At 38.9% G+C, this 18,756-nt stretch overlaps 2 non-coding genes across 2 annotated transcripts; both read right to left on the bottom strand.

Annotated features, from left to right (window-relative positions):
• Positions 1–1,000: 1,000 nt before the first annotated feature.
• Positions 1,001–1,107, bottom strand: LOC123323462. The gene has a single exon (XR_006539407.1). It is a non-coding gene; the product is annotated as a U6 spliceosomal RNA (small nuclear RNA).
• A 5,551-nt stretch (positions 1,108–6,658) lies between these two features.
• On the bottom strand, positions 6,659–6,761 carry LOC123323479. Its single transcript, XR_006539422.1, has one exon. It is a non-coding gene; the product is annotated as a U6 spliceosomal RNA (small nuclear RNA).
• Between the last annotated feature and the right edge of the window lie 11,995 nt (positions 6,762–18,756).

Below are 18,756 nucleotides of genomic sequence, written 5' to 3'. Positions count from 1 at the left end.
CTGAGGCTGCCTGCATTCCTTGACTCTCGTTACATCACTCCAATGTATGCTCTTATTGTCACATCACTTTCTCTGTCTTCTGACCCTCCTGGCTCCCTTTCCTAAGGACCCTTGTGATTACATTGGGCCCACTTGGACAATCCAGGCTATCTACCCATTTCAAGATCCTTCACTAGTCACATCTGCAAAGTCCCTTTTGCCATGTAAGGTAACATTCACAGGTTCCGGGAAATCAGGTTGTGGACATCTTTGAGGGGAGCCATTATTCTGTCTACCATAGAATGTTATGTTTTTATTCTTTATTTTTATATATTTTGTATTTTTATATAATGTGGATGTATTACTTAAAATATATTAGTTAAAAGTAGAAAAATGTTATAGTTTAATATCAGGTGATATGAAATGTGGTTATTTATAAACTTTAATTTGGCTCCGTGTGAAGTTTGAGCTTCACGTTCAGTTATTTTCTCACTTTGTATTTATACTAAATCAGAAAATTCAAATTCACAAACATCGCCAGAAATGGCAGCAAGTGTTTGGTAACTGGGTCAGAGACTTTTGTAGGTTGGATTGAACAAGAATCCATAAATTGAGAAGTAATTTCTTCCATTGAGTGTTGCCTCCAGACGCTAAGTGGATGAAATATCAAACTCAAATTCTGCAAGGATGAATGTTTCACCTTAGAAGACTATCACTAGGGGCAGTACCGTCCAAGGGTATGCTTTGAAAACACGTGGGGTTACTATGGTTGTTGCAGTGATTGACAGGAACCCCCTGGCTGGGGATTAGTTAGTTGGGCAGAAGCCAAGAATGTCATATGTCCTTCAATGCATGTGCCTTTCTTACGCGGATAAATCTTCCTACATCTTATGTAATTTTCAAACATCCCCCTAGGCATTCATGTGTATGAAAAACTTATTTGTAATCATCTGAACCTGAACCTGACCTCATTTTGCATGTAAACTCAATGTACTTTTTTCTCTTTCTAAAATTTATTTTTAAAAATATGGGATGCTTTTTACAAATTTTCATGTCATTCTAGTGCAGGGGCCATGCTTATCTTCTCTGTATAATTCCAATTTTAGTATATTGCTGCTGAAGTGAGCATAACTCAAAGTATTTTTTGCATGGTTTTAATATCCTGGAATTTTCCAGGAACGGAACTACTGTGTAAATTGAAAGGAGCGTGTGTTGTTTTGTTTGGAACTTTCCCAAGAATGGCTTAATGTTTTAGAAAATCATGCCAGTGACATCAATGCCATTTATGGGCTGTGCTAGATATCTTCCATTTGCCCTTCCAGATTCACTCCACCCTCTCTACCTGCTCTGTGTCATGGGAGGGGGCAGTATCAATAGGTTTCTTTGCCCTCCTGCTTCTGGATAGGTTCACTCAATGAAAAGCATGGGCAAGAAATCTGGAAGTTGAAAGGAGAGTGAGGTGTGCCCCTTGAAATGACCATCAGGAAGTGAGTGTCGTCTGATCCATGGAAACCCTAAAATAGGATGTGACAACAGTATTCCAGTAGAAAATGGTAACGCTGTATATACATGATTGAGTCCAAGCTGTCAGAAGGCACAAGTGAAGTGCATGAGGCGATGTTTTAAACTCCCATGGTACTTGCTTCTACTGATTTACTTCTCCCCTAACCCACATTTATGACTTCCCAGAGAGTTCTCTATGACTGGTAAACAGAGAAAAAGCACAGGCCTGGTTTATACACGGTTTGCTGGCACCAGCTTAAAAATGGATGCATTCTAGCCCCTGAAAGACGGTGGTGAAGGAAAGTATTCCTGGGAGCAAAACTTTGGGCAGGACCTCTTATTGTCCGCTTCATGTGGAAGGATAGATAGCCTGCTTTCTCTCTGGGCATGCTATTGTTGGAAGATGGGATGAGGTGATATCTCCTTCTCAACAAATTAGAGGCTTGCTCTAGAAGATGTGAATTCCCCCAAGGCCAGTATTCCTCAGCTGCAATGCAAAAGTACATGATATACACAGTGTGTCCACTGGGCCCCTCGGCATGGCCCCTGTGGGACTTGGGGAGTGGGGAACCCATACAAATATGCTGATGATGCTCAGACTGCTTACCATGCTGCTGGCATCCAGTAAATGAAAACAGGCTACTTCATTAGCTTGTAAGTAGGAGAAAAATCTCAAACCCCGATGAATATTTATTAGACACTTTGCAGTTAGTTTTATAAGCCTATAGGTGTGTGACTTGTACCTGATTTTACATTGAGGGGTGCAACTCAGAATTGTTCCTCTGTAGTTTGGGTCCCTTAGGGAAAATTTTTGCCACTTTTAAATGTTTGAATGACTTATTTTTTGTTTTGTTCAGGCATACTCCACTGACAGAGGTGTCACTGCACATCTGTTGGAAAAAACAGGTAAGTTTTAATGACTTCATGAAATTATTTGAAAAGTTTTGTGGCAACAGTACTAAGGACTAGAGGTAAATGGGTTGCCAGTATAATAAATCAGAAATTCAGATGTTGTCAGTTTTTGCTGTTCACACTGTAGGATGGGTAACATTCCATGGTAATATTCCAATTGTTTATAGTTCTATTTTGCCCTTTTCCTTTCCATAGTAAGTTTTAATCTTCTGAGATCTGTCTTTATTTCTTTCGGTTCTAAATAATGGAATTTTAGCATTTGGGCTGGGAAACCACAGGCTGTCCTAACTGCCAGTATAAGAAATCCCAGCAACAGAATAAGATGATTTTCTGGTTTCTTAATATGTCCTTGAAAATGTTATTACTAACAAAGGGGTCTTGTAAGACATCTGGAACTCAAAACTTCTGGCTTGTTCTGTGAACGTAACTTTGGCCTTAAAAAGCTTGTAATTCTTTTTGTTTGTATTACTTAATAATGTGTTTCCCTGGTAATGATATTTAAATTGCCATCTCCATGTCCTAAAAGCTATGAATACCTATGAGTTTTCTTTAATAGCTAAGGAAAATTTATGTGCACACACAAACTTGTATGCAAATGTTTATAGCAGCTTTATTCATCAGAAACTACCAGATGTCCTTCAACATGTGAATGGATAACAAACTGGCACATGCATACAGTGGAGTACTAGTCAGTGATAAGAAGGAAAGATCTACTGATTCACTTGACATGAATGAATCTTATTTCTTAGTGGTACAATATGTATAACATAAACATGGATGAATTGTAAATACATTTTGCCAAGTGAAGGAAGCCAGATTCTAAGACCCCGAAGTATTGTATAGTGCCATTCATAAGACATTGTGCAAAAGGCAAAACTATAGGGAGATGTATTAGTTTCCCACTGCTGCTATAAAAAGTTACCACAAACTTGGTTGCTTACAACCACACAAATTTAGTCTCTTACAGTTCTGGAAGCCTGAAGTAAAAAATCAGTTTCACTCTAAAACTAATGATGTAATGTATGGGGATTAACATAACAATAAAAACATTTAAAAAAATCAGTTTCACTAGGCTAAAGTCAAGGGGCTGTAGGACTGGTTCCTTCTGGAGGCTCCAAGAGAGGATTCATTTCCATAAATTTTCTGCCTTCTGGAGGCTGCCTGTATTACATAGCTTGTGACTCCTTCCTCACCTCACTCCAACCTCTTGTTTCCATCCTCATGTCTCCTACTACCTCCTTTGACTGTCTTGCTGCTCTCCTTTAAGGACCTTTGTAATTACATTTAGGACTCACCTGGATAATCCAGGATAATCTCCCCATGGCGAAATTCTTAATCACATCTGCAAAGTCTCTTTTACCATGTGATGTAACATTCACAGGTTGGAGGGATTAGGACTTGCATATTTTTTCAGGTCATTATTCAGTCTACCACAGGATGGAAAGCAGAGCAGTGGTTGCCAGGGATTGTGGGAGAGGGAAAGGTTGAATATATAATGGGCTGTACAAGGGTGGGGTAGATATATATGACTCTACAGTTGCCAAAAACCCATAGAATGGGGGCGCCTGGGTGGCTCAGTGGTTGGGCATCTTCCTTCGGCTCGGGTCATGGTCCCGGGGTACTGGGGTCGAGCCCTGCATTGGGCTCCCTGCTCAGCGGGAAGCCTGCTTCTCCCTCTTCCACTCCCCCTGCTTGTGTTCCCTCTCTTGCTGTGTCTCTCTCTGTCAAATAAATAAATAAAATCTTTTTTAAAAAACCCCATAGAATGTTAACACCACCAAGAATGAACTTTATTGTTCGCAAATTTTTAAAAATCCATCTGATTGTCAGTGATCCTGGGATGGAATGCAGCATGTGACAAAAGAATCTAATGGTATTAAAACTGTATGGTATAACTTTGCTGAAGAGGGTAGGGGGGAATGTTAAGTAACTTTGAAAAACTGCTTTTAAGTTTATGGACACAGAGAATAGATTGGTGGTTGCCAGAGGAGAGGGGTGAGGTGTGGGCAAAATGGATGAAGGGAGTCAAAAGGTGCAAACTTCCAGGCGCCTGGGTGGCTCATTTGGTTAAAGCATCTGCCTTCAGCTCGGGTCATGATCTCGAGGCCCTGAGATCAGGCCCTGCATCGGGCTCCCTGGTCAGCGGGGAGCCTACTTCTCCTTTCCCTCTGCCATTCCCCCACTTGTGCTCTCTCTCTTTCAAATAAATAAAATATTTTTTTTAAAAAGGTGCAAACTTCCTAAGTCATGGGCATGTAATGTACAGCATGGTGACTATAGTTAATAATACTATATTGCATATTTGAATGTTGCTAAGAGAGGAAGTCTTTAAAGTTCTCATTACAAGAAATGTGTATATGGTGGCAGATGTTAACTGGACTTAATGGGGTGATCATTTTGCAGTATATACAAATATTGAATCATTATGTTGTACAGCTGTAACTAATAAAATGTATGTCAATTATACTTCAATTTAAAAAAAAGAAAAACTGGTGTTTTGACTCGATATTATAAGGCTAACAATAAAAAGAACTGTACATAAATGTACTCTAGTTGGTAGATACATACAGAAATATAGATATGTACATATAGATATGTACATAGATACGTACTAGGGTAGTATACTTAGATATATTTTCTAGCTCTGGCTTCTGAAATGTTCTAGAAGCAGTGCTACCCCAGCAGCAATGAGCACACCTAGCACCCAGATCTTTGTTCCTAAATACCATTCTCCAATAAACAGAACCAGTGCTCCTTAAAGAAATGGCTGATTCGAGGCTTGGGGCAGGGAAGATATGAGTACAGAACATCACTAGGACCAGAAGAAGAGGACAATAGGAGCCTGCACCTGACCTCTCCAGACCCCTGCTATGAATCATACACTGTGATGTATATTCTGACTTTTGTGCTGTTGCTATAGCATGTCCTTTCCCTATAATAAACTGTACATTTGTAAGCCATGTCATTTTGGGTCCTGTGAGTCTTCTTTAGGATTTGAACCCTGCTTACATGCCACTGTTAGTACAGCTATATATTCAGTTTTTGTAAATGCTACATGACACTAGGAAAAAAACCCAGTATATTATCTAGTATTCAATACATGTTTCTTTCCAGGAAGCTATTAAACAACACTTATTAATCATATTATTAAGTGATATTCTATCCTTCTTCATATTTTGGCTTTATAAATTCCAGTGTCATTTTTTAAATGTCAAATTGTACTAATGTAAGTATTTTCATCTTTGATTTCTCTTCATTTGCATTTCTTTTATATTTCCCTGTCCTTTACATTAATCTTTTTGTTTCATTTTGTTTCATTTAAATAACATAAAATAGAATTCTTAATCCAATTTGTGAATCCTAATTTTTATTTATTTTTGTCTTTTTTTTTAAAGTAATCTCTACAACCCATGTGGGGCTTGAACTTACAACCCTGAGATCAAGAATCACATGCTCTACCAACTGAGCCAGCCAGGGACCCCTGTGAATCTTGTTTTCTTTTTGAATCTTAATTTTTAATAGGGGGTAGATTCCAATATATTTATTATGATGACTAATACATTTTTTATTATTCATGTCATATTTTTATGCTATCTTTTTTAAAAAAAGATTTATTTATTTGAGAGAAAAAGAGAGCGTGAGCAGGAGGGGCAGAGAGAATCTCAAGCAGACTCCATGCTGAGCACGAAGCCAACTCAGAGCTCGATCTCATGACTCTGAGATCACCACCTGAGCCAAAACCAAGAGTCAGATGCTTAACTGGCTGTGCCACCCAGGCATCCCTTTTTATTCTATCTTTAATGTTTCCTTATTTTTTAAATTTGTTTTATGATTTTTTAATCTCTTTTTCCCTTTTGAGTGTTTGCTTTTATCTTCATTTCTTTGGAAGCCATATATACTCCTTTTGGTACTGGTAAGTGTGACCTTTCTGTTTTTCAAAAGCATTCTGTGGGTAATGTATACAGTATGTATGTATGTATGTATGTATTATTTTAATTCCAGTGTAGTTAACATAGTGTTATATTAGTTTCAGGTGTACAATATAGTGATTCAACAATTCTGTACATTACTGAGTACTCATCAAGATAAGTGTACTCTTAATCCCCTTCACCTATTTTACCCATCTCCCCACCTACCTCCCCTCTAGTAACCATCAGTGTGTTCTCTGTAGTTAAAAGGCTGTTTTTTTGCCTTGTCTCTTTTTTTTCCTTGTTCATTTGTCTCGTTTCTTAAGTTTTACACATGAGTGAAATCTATGGTATGTAAAAATATGGAACGCTTCACGAATCTGTGTGTCATCCTTGCACAGGGACCATGCTAATCTCTGTATCATTCCAATTTCAGTATTTGTAACTGCCGAAGCAAGTAGAATGTACACAGTATTTTAACAGCAAGAAAGCTGTCAACAACTGTTAGGATCATGTCAAAAGGACTTAGGAGCCAACCTAAAGAAGTTTTCCCTAGTCACAGTTGGGATAATTTGAGCATCAATAGGATAATTGCAGTGGATTGAAACACATGGAATATGTTTGAATCATGAGTTTATAATACTATCAAACAAACTTATTTTTCACCTTTAAAAAAAAAAACTTGAAGTATGGACTTCCAAAATGGTGGGGTGAGGTCGGTAGACACTTTCCCCAGTGAAACAACCATTTAACTGGTGAAAATTATTTTAAAAACCCAACCATTTAAAGTCTCTGGGGGCGTCTGGGTGGCTCAGTTGGTTAAGCGACTGCCTTCGGCTCAGGTCATGATCCCGGAGTCCTGGGATCGAGTCCCACATCGGGCTCCCTGCTCAGTGGGGAGTCTGCTTCTCCCTCTGACCCTCCCCCTTTTCATGCTCTATCTCATTCTCTCTCTCAAATAAATAAATAAAATCTTTTAAAAAAATTTAAAAAAATAATAAAGTCTCTGGGATTGTCCTAAGAACATACAGCAAATAGAGAAATATTTATCCAAGAAAATCTACTGGTAAACCTTAGTAAGAGTAATGAACTTGTTACTTAAATGGGAGTCTGTGACATTTGAGCCACAAACTGCTTCCCACTTCCCAGCTCAGTCTGATGGAATCTCTACTTTTGTAAGATGCAACCAAAGAGATGGGACTCCATTTCCTCCCAGCTCCCAGTCTAGGGCTATGGTTTCATTCCAGGAAGGGCAGGCCATCAGCATCTCTCATCACCCCAACTCTGTGTTGCAGAAGCTATATCCAGGCAGATTCAAGGCAGAGGATGGGAGGTCCCATCCCTGTCCAGACTCCACTGTGGGACAGAAGTTCTTCTGCACGTGCAGCAGGCTGTACTACTGGGACCCGATCACTCCCGCTCCAGCTTGCTCACAGGGCAGAGGTTCCATATCCTGAGGAACAGGACAAGAAGGCTGGGGGCCGCTATCCCCAGAAGAGAGACTCTCTCCTACTTCCAGAGGGCCTGGGCCGCGATGACGTGAGCCCGAAGCTGCGTGTGTCCACGTGGAGGGAGCCTGTCTGCTACAGCCTGGGATGGAAGAGAGCTGAGGCAGCTGGAGAGCAGAGGCGTCCAGACCAAATCGATGGAGTTCCTGAATCCAGTCAACCTGAAGGCCGGCACCACGGCTTTACTGGAATGCCCTGAGCTTCAGATGAGAGAATTCATGGAAGCACCTGGTGCAGAACACAAGGGGAGCCCTCAATAAATGGTGGGTTTCCTCCTGTCTTAAGGACTGCAGGGGTTTCTGTGGTGAAAAGTCGGCGTTAAAAATTGTTGCCCAGCTGTGCCGGTGTGTAGGGAGGTAATTTTCCCCGAGGTGGGGTGAGCTTTCAGTCTGCAGATAGAGATGTTCGAGCTCAGGAAAACCTTTTCCCAGAAGATCTTTCACGACTGCATCTCTTGGCTAGGAACACAGCGAGTACCTGTCCGTCTCGGTGTTGGTCGTCCGATCTCCGTGTCGGCCGTCTCTCTCCTCCACCTGTGAAGGCTCAGTCCCCGCGGGCGGGGACGCGGGTGACCGTATTCAGCTCCCCAGCGGTTGCCCCCCTGCTCTTCCCGCAACCGTCCTGGGTCACGTGAGTCCCCGCGAAGGACTCTGAGCCACTGGCTGCCCCCAGCCGGGCGGCGCGGGCAATGGGTTCCTGCCCCTTCCCGGCCCCACCGTCCTTCTAGGGCAGCTGCGTGCGTGTGAGGCGTGGCTTCTCGGCCACCCGCTGGGAGCAAAGTCAGCGGGCGGAGCCGCCGCGCTGCCCACGGATCTCGGGAACCCCTGCTGCTCCGCGCAGAGGCCTGGCCCGGGAGCTGGTTGGAAATGCAGAGTCTCGGGCGGTCCTGGCCCCGCTGCAGCAGAAGAGCAGGTTCACAGCACCCCCCCACCCCGGGAGTTTGGGGGGGGCGTTGTGTGTCCGTTAAGTTCCAGAAGCTCTGCTCCAGAGCCCAGCTTAGGGCTCCGTAAGCCTTTTATTCCGAATCCAGCGGTTCTGGCTACGCTCGGGGTCACTCTTTACAGCGAAGACCGTCCCAGACTCCTCACCAGACCGCATCATGGCATGCTCTGACTCGACTTCTGACTTCGTTTTCTTTTCTTTTCAAGATTCTGTTTATTTATTTGTCAGAGAGAGAGAGAGAGAGAGAGAGAGGGAGAGAGCATGAGCGGGGGAGGGGCAGAGGGAGAAGCAGGCTCCCTGCTGAGCAGGGAGCTCGATGCGGGGTTCGATCCCAGGACCCCGGGATCATGATCTGAGCCAAAGGCAGTCGCTTAACCGACTGAGCCACCCAGGCTTCCCCTGACTTCATTTTCACGTGAGTTTTCCCTCAGCGTAGTGTCATCACCGTAAAGTGGGGACTCCACGGCCGGCCACCGGAGTCTTACACGCACAATTCACACTTTACTGAAACCTTAATTTCACTCAGATTCCTGCTGTGTCCTCGGCTTCCTTCACCTTTGAGAGAATTACGGAACGTTCCACATTTCTGCCAGCTGCTCCTTCCTGTTTTGTTCTCAATTTGGGGTGTTTGTTTCTATTTGCTTTATGTCTGTGTGCAAAAATAAGCAAAAAACATTTGTGGTTCATGTAAACATAGAGCACAATTCAAATTTGTTCCATATGAGATTCTCTGACGAGGAATTCTTACGTTCTGTAATTGGTGAGGATATTTTTGCTTTAAACTGTAATGTTGAATTATCACTTCTTTTGGCATACTTATTTAATGTATTTTGGGGTGAAAGTTATTATGTCATTAAAAAGGAGTCTTTGTTCAAAATGTGGCAGATTTTTCAAGAGCTGCTTTAGCAAACGTTGCTAACTGAAAGATCATTCTGTAAGGTAGTTATGTTCTTGGCAAAAATTAAAAAGTATGAGCACATCAAGAGTTAGCCAAGAAATGGGAATTTGGGAATTCTCTTCTTCTGCTGGAAGGAATATATATTCATATAGTCATTTTGGAGAGTAATATTGAAAATGTGCCATATCCAGCAATTTTACTTCTTTATACTCCAAGAGAAACTGTTATAAATGTGGGCAAGGAGGCATTTACCAGGATGTACTAATGTTTCTTTAAAGTATATTGGTGTGTGGCCCAGTTGTCTATGTATCACCTGGGCTCCTGGTTAAACTGCAGATCCCTTAGCTCTATCCCATACCTACTAAAGATTATGGTCAACTAATCTTTGACAAAGCAGGAAAGAATGTCCAATGGAAAAAAGACAGTCTCTTCAACAAATGGTGCTGGGAAAATTGGACAGCCACATGCAGAAGAATGAAACTGGACCATTTCCTTACACCACACACAAAAATAGACTCCAAATGGTTGAAAGACCTCAATGTGAGACAGGAGTCCATCAACATCCTAGAGGAGAACACAGGCAGCAACCTCTTCGACCTCAGCCGCAGCAACTTCTTCCTAGAAACATCACTAAAGGCAAGGGAAGCAAGGGTAAAAACGAACTATTAGGACTTCATCAAGATAAAAAGCTTTTGCACAGCAAAAGAAATAGTCAACAAAACCAAAAGACAACCGACAGAATGGGAGAAGATATTTGCAAATGACATATCAGATAAAGGGCTAGTATCCAAAATCTATAAAGAACTTATCAAACTCAACACCCAAAGAACAAAGAATCCAATCAAGAAATGGGCAGAAGACATGAACAGACATTTTTCCAAAGAAGACATCCAAATGGCCAACAGACACATGAAAAAGTGCTCAACATCACTCGGCATCAGGGAAATCCAAATCAAAACCTTAATGAGATACCACCTCACACCAGTCAGAATGGCTAAAATTAACAAGTCAGGAAACGACAGATAGTGGCGGGCATACAGAGAAAGGGGAACCCTCCTACACTGTTGGTGGGAATACAAGCTAGTGCAGCCACTCTGGAAAACAGTATGGAGGTTCCTCAAAAAGTTGAAAATAGAGCTACCGTACGATCCAGCAATTGCACTACTGGGTATTTACCCCAAAGATACAAATGTAGTGATCTGAAGGGGTATGTGTACCCCGATGTTTATAGCAGCAATGTCCACAATAGCCAAACTGTGGAAAGAGCCAAGATGTCCATTGACAGATGAATGGATAAAGAAGATGTGGTATATATACACAATGGAATATTATGCAGTCATCAAAAGGAATGAAATCTTGCCATTTGCAACAACGTGGATGGAACTGGAGGGTATTATGCTGAGCGAAATAAGTCAATCAGAGAAAGACATGTATCACATGATGTCACTGATATGAAGAATTCTTAATCTCAGGAAACAAACTGAGGGTTGCTGGAGTGGTGGGGGGTCGGAGGGATGGGGTGGCTGGGTGATGGACATTGGGGAGGGTATGTGCTATGGTGGACGCTGTGAATTGTGTAAGACTGTTGAATCATGGACCTGTACCTCTGAAACAAATAATACATTATATGTTAAAAAAAAAAGAAGATAGCGGGAAAGGTAAAATGAAGGGGGGGGAAATCGGAGGGGGAGACGAACCATGAGAGACTTTGGACTCTGAGAAACAAACTGAGGGTTCTAGAGGGGAGGGGGTGGGGGGATGGCTTAGCCTGGTGATGGGTATTAAAGAGGGCACGTATTGAATGGAGCACTGGGTGTTATACAGAAACAATGAATCATGGAACACTACATCAAAAACTAATGATGTAATGTATGGTGATTAACATAACATAATAAAGTTTTTTAAAAAACTAAAAAAGAGTAGCTAGTAACCAGGGACATAGGTAAATCTCCAATTATCCATAGTTATTTTCTAGCGTTTAGTCAAGAGAAAGAACATTAAAGTTTACAGTGGAAAATCACCAATTCTTTTTGGTGAAAAACTAATCACCATTTCTTTCAGTCCCCACATTAATAATTTTCCTGTGTATGTTTTAATTTTAATCAATCTTACTAATATTTACATTAAATGCATATTTTAAGTGTAAAAAAAATCAGAATTTCTAGGAAACGAGAGCCAGCAATCTGCATCTTTAGCAAGATATTCCCTTGCAAATTTGAAAACCATTGCTGTTTTCTTAATCATAAGTGGTCTAGTTTTATTTATTTCATTTTTTAAGTATGCTAATTCTTTTGAAAATAAGTGCTGTCATATGGTCCACAGAAAAGTGAGAAGGGAGGCAATTGAATATCTGTAATGCTTGCCCCACTCCAAAGATTCTGTGAAATGTGAAGGTGATTTTTTCTTTGTATGTTTATTTTTGTTTGTTTTTTAAACTTGCTATGGAAAATTTCAAATATATACACAATGAGAATAATGCATCAAACCCCAATGTGCCCATCATCCAGAGTCAACATTTGTCCTTTCATGGCCAATTATGGTTCATTTATATCCCCTACCCACTTCACCCTCAACCCCTGTACGTCCCTCAACCTCCCTTATTATTTTGAAGGCCATCTCTGATAGCATATCATTCTCTTTATTGAAGTATAGTTGACATACAGTATTACATTAGTTTTAGGTGTACAACGTAGTGATTCAACAATTCTATACATTATGAAATGCTCACCACAGTAAGTGTAGTCACCACCTGTCACCTTACCATGTTATTACAGTATTATTGACTATATCCCCTGTGTTATACCTTTCATCTCTGTGACTTATTTATTTTATAACTGGAAGTTTTACCTCTTAATCCCCTTCACTTATTATGCCCATGCTCCTGCCCACTTCCTCTCTGGCAACTACCAGTTTGTTCTCTGTTATTTAGGAGTCTCTTTATGTTTTTTGTTTGTTTGTTCATTTGTTTTGTTTTTTAGATTCCACCTATAAGTGAAATCATGTGGTATTTATTTTTCTCTGACTTATTTCACTTAACACAATACCCTCTAGGTCCCATCCATGTTGCTACAATGGTAAGATCGCATTCTTTTTTATGGCTGAGTAATAGTCCATTATATATATATATCCTACATCCTACATCTATATATAGATGATATATATATCCTGAATTTTCTTTATACTTTGATTTCAATAGACACTTAGGTTGCTTCCCTATCTTGACTATTATAAATAATGTTGCAGAAGCTCCTGGCTGGCTCAGTCAGTGGAGCATGTGACTCTTGATCTTGGGGTCAGGAGTTCGAGTCCCATATTGGGTGTAGAGCTTACTTTAAATAAATAAGTAAAATGTTTAAAAAATTAAATAAATAAATAATGCTGCAATAAATATAGAGGTGCATGTATCTTTTCAAATTAGTGGTTTTTTTCCTTTAGGTAAATATCCAGAAGTGGTATTACTGGATCATATGGCATTTCTATTTTTAATTTTTTGAGAAACCTCCATAACTGTCACAGTGGTTGCACTAATTCACATTCCCACCAACAGGGCACAAAAGGGTTCCCTTTTCTCCACGTACTTGCCAACATTTGTTGTTTTTTGTCTTTTTGATACTAGCCATGCTGAATAGATATAAGGTATCTCATTGTGGTTTTGATTTGCATTTCCCTGATGATTAGTGATTTGGAGCATCTTTTCATGTGGTTGTTGGCTATCTATATGTCTTCTTTGGGAAAATGTCTGTTCAGGTCCTCTGTCCATTTTTAGTCGGATTGTTTGTTTTTTTGGTGTTGAGTTATATAAGTTCTTTATATATTTTGGATATTAACCCTTTATCAGATATGTCATTTGCAAATATCTTCTTCCATTCATTTGGATGCCTTTTTGTTTTGTTGAAGGTTTCCTTTGCTGTGCAAAATCTTTTTATTTTGTTGTAGTCCCAATAGTTTATTTTTTATTTTGTTTCCCTTGCCTTAGAAGATATATTTACAAATATGTTGCTAAGGCTGATGTTGAAGAGATTATTGCCTATATATTCTTTTAAGAGTTTTATTGTTTTAGGTCTTACATTTAGGTCTTTGGTCCATTTTGAGTTTATTTTTGTGTATGGCATAAAAAAGTGGTCCAGTTTCATTCTTTCACATGTAGCTGTCCAGTTTTCCCAACACCATTTATTGAAAAGATTGTCTTTTCCCCATTTTATATGCTTGCCTCCTTTGTCTTAGATTGATTGACCATATAAGCCCAGGTTTATTTCTGGGCTCTCTAACCTATTGCATTGATCTATGTGTCTTTTTTTTGGTGCCAGTACCATACTGTTTTGATTACTATAGCTTTGTAGTACAGTTTGAAATCTGGGATTATGATACCTCCAGCTTTGTTCTTCTTTCTCAGAATTGGTTTGGCTACTCAGGATCTTTTGTGGTTCCATACAAATTTTAGGATTATTTGTTCTAGTTCTGTGAAAAATGCTATTGGTATTTTGATAGAGAGTGCATTGAATCTGTAGATTGCTTTGGGTAGTATCAACATTTTAACAATATTAATTCTTCCAATCCGTAAGTACAATATATCTTTCCATTTGTGTCATCTTCAGTTTCTTTTATTAGTGTTTTATAGTTTTCAGAGTATAGGTCTTTCATCAGTAGCATATCCTTTTATCTGTAAATATTTTGATAATGTATCTCTAAAAGATAAAGACTCTTTTTAAGATATAATCAAATCATCATTACACCTAAACCAAATTAACAATAAATTGTTTATATCAGTATATATCCAGTTCATGTTGACAACAATCCAATGTTCACATTTCTCTATCTCATTTTTTTACACTTGTTTGTTTGAATCAAGATCGAAATAAAGTTCATACAGTGCATTTGATTAATAATATCTTTTAAGTCTTTTCTTATCTATTGATTTCCCCTCAAATTTTTTGCTATAGTTTATTTGTTGAAGAAAGCAGGTCCTATAGTGTTTACCACCATCTGAGTTTTGTTGATTGCATCCCTGTGATTTCATTGATATGTTTTTCTGTTCCCTGTGTTTCCTGTAAATTGGCAGTTAGAGCTAAAGAGTTGATCAGATTCAGGTTTGATTTTTTTTAAAAGATTTTATTTATTTATTAGACAGAGAGAGACAAAGAGAGAGCACAAGCAGGGGGAGAAGCAGGCTCCCGGCTGAGCAAGGAGCCCGACACGGTACTTGATCCCAGGACCCTGGGATCATGACCTGAGCTGAAGGCAGATGCTTAACCGACTGAGCCACCCAGGCGTCCCAAGGTTTAATTTTTTTAGTTGATGGCTCTGTGTACTTTTGTCATGAGGTATATGTGTAGTTGTCGCTCTGGTTAGCAGCCATTGCTGATCATTGCTTAGATCCATTCATTAATTCACCTGGGGTTGCAAAATGGTTCTATTCTAATTCCATCAAGTCTTATTCATGTGTTTGTAGAATTATTAAAAGCAAATTCCCTTCATCAGCTATTTGTTTAGTCTGAGGAACAGTTCATAAAGGATCAGTGCTTCACCTTTCCCTTTACTGGTTTTCAGAACAATGAGTTGGTGCTCTACCATTCTGCAAAGGTGATCATTTTTTAAAATTCAAAATATAATACACATGCTATAAAATTCACTCTTTTAAATTGTACAATTCATAGTCTCTGGTATATTCACAAAGGTGTGCAATCAATCATTTTTAAAAGTCTCATTATAGGGCGCCTGGGTGGCTCAGTTGGTTAAGCGACTGCCTTCGGCTCAGGTCATGATCCTGGAGTCCAGGGATCGAGTCCCGCATCGGGCTTCCTGCTCAGCGGGGAGTCTGCTTCTCCCTCTGACCTTCCTCCCTCTCATGCTCTCTGTCTCTCATTCTCTCTCTCTCAAATAAATAAATAAAATCTTAAAAAAAAAAGTCTCATTATAAACTCACAAACATACTTGATGTGTTTCATTCCACAGCAGTTATTCTTTCGACATTCAAATTTTTTCATCTTTAGCCAACTAGAGCCTTTAAACTGGTCCCTGAGACCTTCTGACACAACCCCTAGTAAGCTTTGACATTTTCTTTTCTTGCTTTCTGTTATGAGGCGATATTCCTGGTTTGCTATGTACTTTTCTGCTCCAGCCCAGGAATCAGTCATTTCTTCCAGAAACCCTGGTTCCTTTAGTGGAAAATTGTATAGAGAGGCCCCAGGCTGGGCACCAACAGGTCATTGTTTCTAGGCCTCACATATCGATTTTCACCTTTTTAGTGGAGCTAATTTGTTTGCTGTGTTCTGTGATTTATAATCCATGAGAATTTGGCTATTGGTGACTTTCAGGAACTAAACAATGTCTTATTCAACGAATGACTTGTGTGAAAAAATAGTTTGAAAATCACCTAATTGTCAGTCACTGTTTATTTTAAAATTATTTCCCTTGGGGAGGGTGTGTGGCTTAAAGGCTCAGATTAAAAATTCTTACTTGACATTAATTATAGCCAGCTGACTTCCAACATGATGCAACTTGCTCATGTTAAGATAAGTATAACTTAAGTATCAAGTATCAGATAAATGGTTCATTTTTATAGGGCATGCTTAGTTCAATAAAACTAGGGCCTTTCTAGGGGAAAGTGAGTATTTTTCAACCTTTGGGATATAAAATAATGAATTATCACAACTTTATTCAAGAAGGTCTCCATTTTCTAAGGCAGTAATTTACTGTTTCCCATTTGGATTTCCATCAGTCAGTGAAGTGGAGTGAAAATAAACAGCTTCTTTTCTTCTTGTTCTTTTCTTTCTTTTTTTTTTTTAACAGCTTCTTTTCTGACTAATCTTTCTCTGCAAAAGTGATTGAAAGGCCTTGTATTATTTCTGGCTCAAGGACCTATAAACATGTCAGGGATTTTAGTTAAGTTATTAAAACACTGTCAAAACCTTGAGTAGATGCTTTTAATATCTGATATACATTAACAGCTCTGAAGGAACAAATACATTTTAGCACATAACCAAAAGCCATTTGACTGTATTGAAACCATCTATTTTGTATTCACAGCATATGCCTTTGAAATATTCTGCTCTCCATGTACCTAAATAAAATTTCCTTTTATTGTGTGCTTATTTAAGCGAGAAAATGAAAGCACTTAAGAATGTTTTTATTCTGCCACACACAGCCTCCGTATTTGCAGTTCCCCAAGGGCAAGCACCACATCTTTTTACTCTGTGCCCAGAATTCTATAGGTCCCAAATACCAAAACATTGAACACAAGTATCAATGCAAGATGGGCTGTCCTTCAAGTGTAAGGTGTCAGGTCCTTAATCACTCACTGCTTGGTTACAAATGCTTTCATTGATCTTAGGTGTCCTCCAGGTCCTACTGTGAATATTTTCATAAACTATGTTTTGTATATTATTATAACATTGAACAATTTCTGATCTCTGCTTATACTTTCTTTGTTCCTTTATCATGAGTATTTTATATTGAGTGTACTTCTGGTGAAATGATTTTTATCATACACTGTTGTTTATGGCCTTCCATAAATGGATTTAAAGTACAAATTACTTTCCCTTTTTTGACAACTTATAGTTGAGCTCATCTGTACAATCATCTATAGAATATTTGTTGTACTGCAATAAAGTTTTATCTAATATAATGAATAGAACTAGGGCATTGTTTCCTAACAAAGTTAATAGTCTCTTATGTATGAAACGTAATGGCAAAGGGCTCTTGAAAAGTCTGAAGACCTAAACTACTTCTGGACTTTTAAATTGAGGAAACATCTTTTTCATTTATGATCCTTGATACTCTTTTCTGAAGTGCATTATACTGGTGTACTTAGAAGTATTTGATGGTAATTATGGAAGAACTAACAAGAATGCTGACATTAGGTTTTTGTATTCATGCTGCTTATAGCTACATGGTGATGAGGCCCCATTCTTGACATACCATAGCATTAAATGGAGGCCCTTGGAAAGTAGTTAAAACACTGGTTATCATTTTTTTGAAATTATATTAGTGTGCACACACAAGCTATTTCCCATATTTTACTTGAACAAATACTAGTTTTATTTACCTTTCTGTGAATAGTCTGTATCACAACCTAATGCAATTTTCTAGAAATGTTGAAGACATGTTGTCATTCATCATTTCTGAAAGGAAATTTAATCTCTTGCAAAAACACCAAAGGTAAAGCCTGGAGAGGAAAATTACCATCCAGTATGTCCTCAGAGATTTGTTATTATACCTTTGTTTTTCCTTCTTGAAAGCATTTTATAACTGTAAAATGTCTGAGGGAATGGACAACTTGCATTCTGGGAGTTTTAAAAAGTTATGACAGGACCCTAAATACATGGCCTCTGTATTTGAAGAGACTTCTCACCGGTATGCTATTTGCTTTATAACCTTTGTGTTCTTTACTGTTTAAAAATCTCTTTAACATTTAGTGAATTGAAGAAATAAAACATGTCAGGTTCTGGATTAATGTAAGGATTACAATGAGTAACATTTAACTAGTAAGTTGTAAACATAGTTTGGGTCCCAAGTTCAGTATGGAAAGAGCATAAAAATTTAATGGAAACGCAAATACGCATTTTTGGAGTTAATAAATGCTTGTTTATCAAATACGTATTTTTCTTTTTCTCCTAAGTCTTTTTAAACTTTAAAAGGCTTAAGTAGTTTGTAAAAAACATCCATACTCAATTCTGCTACCTCTCTATATTAAAGACTGTGAAAAACTCATTACTTATGAAACAATTACGCAAGACTTAAAATTTCATAGGCTCCCAAACTCTGAAATACAGATACATAGAAAATATACATTAAAAATTCCGGTTCATTGCAATGTGCGAAACCAGTCTGAAAAGGTAACCCTTTTTCTCATCTTTGTATCCTGCAAACTAATAAAATCAGTTAGGTCCTCTGACTGAATGCTTGTTAAAAAAAAAAAATTAAACAGTTTGGTAGTAGCTGTAAGATAACCCTTCTCCCCCTCCTCGTGCCCACACACCCATTTAGACTGGCAAGCCTATTTTCATTTTATTTCAAAGATTTTTTTTTTTTTTTTTTTTTTAAGCCAAGGCAGGGGACGCCGGGGACTGCTAAATTTATCTTCTCCAGCCACAGGGATGAAGAAAAC

The sequence above is a fragment of the Neomonachus schauinslandi genome, chromosome X (genome assembly GCF_002201575.2).
Source record: "Neomonachus schauinslandi chromosome X, ASM220157v2, whole genome shotgun sequence".
NCBI lineage: Eukaryota > Metazoa > Chordata > Mammalia > Carnivora > Phocidae > Neomonachus > Neomonachus schauinslandi.
This window is presented reverse-complemented; position numbering and strand designations above follow the sequence as displayed.